Source organism: Macadamia integrifolia, chromosome 2, assembly GCF_013358625.1.
Source record: "Macadamia integrifolia cultivar HAES 741 chromosome 2, SCU_Mint_v3, whole genome shotgun sequence".
NCBI classification, from domain to species: Eukaryota; Viridiplantae; Streptophyta; class Magnoliopsida; order Proteales; family Proteaceae; genus Macadamia; species Macadamia integrifolia.
The window spans coordinates 2,826,727-2,831,486 of NC_056558.1; positions in this window are offsets into that span (position 1 = coordinate 2,826,727).

Here is a 4,760-nt window from a genome sequence, read left to right on the forward strand (position 1 = left end):
CCTATATTGCTCCGCTCCTACAGCAGCAACAGTAGTGGCCGCAAAAAAAATATTTTTTTGCCCTTCTGATATGCTGCATCATTCTCACAGTTGGATGCCATTTTGGTGAGATTCTATATTAAATGTTAAAGAAAACCACTTATCAGTATCCTTCATTCTACATTTCATGCTAAAAGGATTGTTGCTAAAATCAGGATCAGAACTATAAATTGAAATGAAGAGAGGAGGATTGTTGAGTTAACCTTGTGATCAATGTAGAAGAAGAAGAGAAGAGAAGAGAAGAGCAAAGAAATAGGATAATAAATCCTAGTCAAATTACGAAATGAACTATACCCTATGATATTAATTTAAGCATAAACAGAACAATGAAACTCATAAATTGATTTGTCTTTTAGAGTTTGGTAACCCAAAACCCAATCGTACTTGTAGTAAGATTATAACAACCAAGCAACAGAACTAGATTTTGAAAACAAAATATGAACTTTGTGTGTGTGTGTGTGTGTGTGTGTGTGTGTGAGAGAGAGAGAGAGAGAGAGAGAGAGATTGCAATTTTTATTATTATTATCATTTAATTTCAGCATTGCAATTTACTTTCAACATTGCAACTTTTAATGAAGTCGATCTAATAAAGTTAAATTTGACAAAGAAAAGGGTGAAACCCATACCCAATATTAAGGTATAAAGTCTTTACAAGGGATAAAGTTTGGTTAATGGTGCGACCCATAAGCATCAATAGATCATTGAACCTAATCCATTGAACAGAAATATTAAACAAAACTGTACCCAATTCTTTTTAGTTTTTACTACTTCTACTAAGGTTGCTTTTGAAATTAACTCACCAACCACACTTCCATTTTTCTTTGATTTTTATGAGCTGGTTCACACCAATGTTTGTCAAAAAGTTAATTAGGCCCATTTGCCCTTTTCACCTGATCATTGACCTAACTCCATTATTTACATGTTCTTTTTGTGTAACATACATGAATTCTACCCAACAAAGGAATCATTCTTTTGATGATCATCATGGGTGTGTTGATGATGAGAAGAATGATGTGCGTTTTGGTTTCCCCCCCCCCACCCCCCATCTTCTGAACTTATGAAGGATTCTGATTCTCAATGCAACTACAACCCTCTTCCTCCAAAAAAGTGTAGCTTTGCTAGCTTTACAGTTTGAACTTTGAAGAAGAGAGCAAAAAAGAAAAGATAAAAAATTGGGGAATTTTTTATTTTAACCTATCAGTTCTAGTTCTAGAATATGATAAGAATTGAGTATAAGTCAATATAAAATAAATAAAATCAAACCATAAAATCAGATACCCAACATATAACTTTGCCAAATCCAATGTCCAACACAACTTATAGAATCAAAATAATTGGGGTATTTTTCTAGTTTGGTTACCTGTAAGAGAGGGTCAAAAAATGATGAGAAGGAACACGGTGAGGCCAAGTTGGAGACCCTAGATTCCTCTCCACTCGTTCTTCAATTTCTCCAAGTCAGAAACAAGACAATGGAGTAGAGGAATTATGGAAAATGGTTGAAAATATATTTTTACTTGAATTTAAGTTCTAGGGTTGTGGATGAGATCTGGGAAATGTGAAACAAAAATTCTGTTAAACACAAGAAAGAAGAAAGATGAAGAAGAATTATCTCACAAATTTTAAAAGATAACAAAAAAAAAACCCTAGAATCATGAAACGGCTAACATTAAGCAGAATACAGAGATAAGAAGAGGAGGAAGAAGAGTTGAGAGGGTGCATACATTTGACTAAGCAAATCATGACCTTCGTTGAGGGAGAAACAGGGACGAGGCGGAGCAGATGCGGTTGAGGGGCTCAGATGGTCTTCGAAGATCACAAATCTCAAAGAAAAAAAAAACCCTAGAATCATGAATCGGCTAACATCAAGCAGAATACAGAGATAAGAAAGAAGAGGAAGAATAGTTGAGAGAGGGTGAGAGAGTGCATACCTTCGAGATAAGCAAACCGCGACCTACGTTGAGGGAGAAGCAGGGATGAGGCGTAGCAGATGCAGTTCAGTGGCTGGAATGGTTGTCGGAGGTCACAAATCTGAAGAAAAAAAAACCCTATAATCATACATTGGCTAACATCTACCAGAATACAGAGATAAGAAGAGTAGGAAGAAGAGTTGAGAGAGGGTGAGAGGGTGCATACCTTCGAGACTAAGCAAATCGCGACATTCGTTGAGGGAGAAGCAAGGATGAGTCAGAGCAAATGTAGAGGAGGGGCTTGAATGGTTATCGGAGGTCACAAATCTCAAAGAAAAAAAAAACCCCCAATAATCATGCATCGGCTAAAATCTAACATAATGCAGAGATAAGAAGAAGAGGAAGAAGATTTGAGAGAGGGTGAGAGAGTGCATTCCTTTGAGAGGAGGAGTTGTGACCTTCATTGAGGGAGAAGCATGGACGTGACAAAGCCTGCAGATGAGTTTGTCGAATGGTCGTCAGAGGTCATACATTTTTCATTGATTCTATGTGATGATTCTGTCATTTTATATGAAGGTACGAATGTGGTGATTCTTTCCTGAGATCACCTCAATAGGTGATCTCACAAAAGAATCACTTTATTTTTAAAATACATTGTCAGAAGAATCACTTGATTTTTGTAAGAATTATATTCATTAGCAACCAAACACCCATAAAAGTCAAGAATCAAGATTCTTTCGAAAATTACATTTCAAAGAATCAAGGAATCAAACACGCCCTTAAGGTTTCAACTCAGCATCACTCACAAAAGTTGCACTTCCCGAGTATGATTTCAGTTAGTTATATGTTGTATAAGTTTTTCTTTTTTTTCTAGATATTTTCAGTTATTTTAAGAAAGGTGACCTATTCGCATCTAACAAAAAAAATAAAATAATAATAATAATATTTGTAAGGTTTTTTTTTTTTATCAATGATTTTTGTGAACATGATTTAAAGATCAAATCTCTTAAGTGTAGCGTTGTTAGAAAAATGATTTGCCGTAAGTTGAGTCTTACACATTTTCAATAGCGGATAAATTTGCAATGGTTTTTTTTTTCTTGGGTAAACGATAAAGCTACAATGTTAAAGTATACGAAAGTTGGTGTGAATTTGTTGAAGTCTGGGAGCCAAAAGATGCCTCAAGAGTTTTTCTTCGTATATAGATGTATCTCTATATAGAGACATTACTCATACGATAATTTTTTTTTTAACTCACAAAGGGTGTTTTATTCACTTAGTCCTAAGCACAGATGTTTAATCCTAAACCCAAGTCCACACCTATTATGACAACAAAAAATAAATAAATGGGCCACCCCACCATGGTACCCCTAACCACGGCACGGTGTGGGCATGTGAAAAAAAACCCTCAGACCCCTTGAACACAAGGGATGAGAGAGAACCTTCTCTTCAATGAACTTTACCCTTATGGTTCCCATATAGACAAGAAAATTCCAACTATTTTCCATTTCAAATGTGGGACTAAAAGAGTTATTACTTTTTTTTTTTTGTGAAAATAATTTTGAAGAGGTCTTGGTTCACATTTTTCAGGCAACACTATCAAAAACAAAGAGAAAGTTTGAAAATATTTATTTTGAACTTTTAATACACCCTATCAAGAATTATGTGGTAAATATGTAATTTAATCGGGGGTTTGGGTTCCCTAAAAGGCAATATAGTCCATACACTAGTGTAGAGGTTAATGGTAACACACTTGGAAGCATCCATAGGGGCAAGATATTTCGCCTTTCATGAAGGGTGGGCCGATCATTTCACCCCTTCTTTATCTAGGCACACAGGGGCCACACTACCCTTCAGGCTTCTTTTTCCCTTTAGTTGGGATTATTAATGAACTTTAAGTAGAAAAATTGCTCTAGACTACTGGTTACCCTATGCCATTATGGATGATGGCTTCATCTTTGTTTCATTTTTGGTATTTTGTCTTGAGATGTAGCCTAATAGTTTTGTACCACTTTAAAGTTTCAATCAAGTAAAGGTGTAAGGGAAAATACCTTTTTCTCTTTCTTTCTGCTTATTTCCTCCCTCTCCTCTTGTTTGCCTTGCAGGGGTGAATGAATTGAATCCAAACATGGTCTGGCGACTATGGGGGTGATGGGGAAAGCATGATTTTTTAGAGTCGCCATCTAGGATTCAGGGCCTAGAACCCTATGGTGGAGCCCAATTTCGATCGAGGGATCGAGCTCGAGTAGGGGGTTGGATTCCTATGAAAGGAAGGAACCCCTGAATTTGACTTCATATTTTGGTCTGTTCTAGAGATAGGGGTCTGTGTCATGTTACGTGTATGGGAAGGTATTAGGCACCCACCTTGCCCGGAATTTTCGGTTTTTCTATCAGAGGCTTGGATTTCGAATATTTTCCCCCAAGAATTTTAACAGCCTAAGCTAGCATGGAAGTCTTATTACATGAAATAACACCAACACGAATACATAAACTTGTATAAAAGAATTGTAGAAAATTATTAAAATATCACATGAAATATAGCTCTATATTAAAACCACATTAAATAATAAATTCTACATAAAATAGTAGAAAATGCAATTACCTTATTTACATACACGTATAATGCCCCATGATATGATAATTATGATCTTTATTTCATGTGAGGAATACATGTGATAACACATAAAATGATAAAGCAGATTACATTTTATGTATAGATGCTAAAATTAATACATGAAATGACAACAATAAATCATTATTTTATACAATAGACACAAAATAATACATGCAGAGATGAGGTACGTATTATACATACAA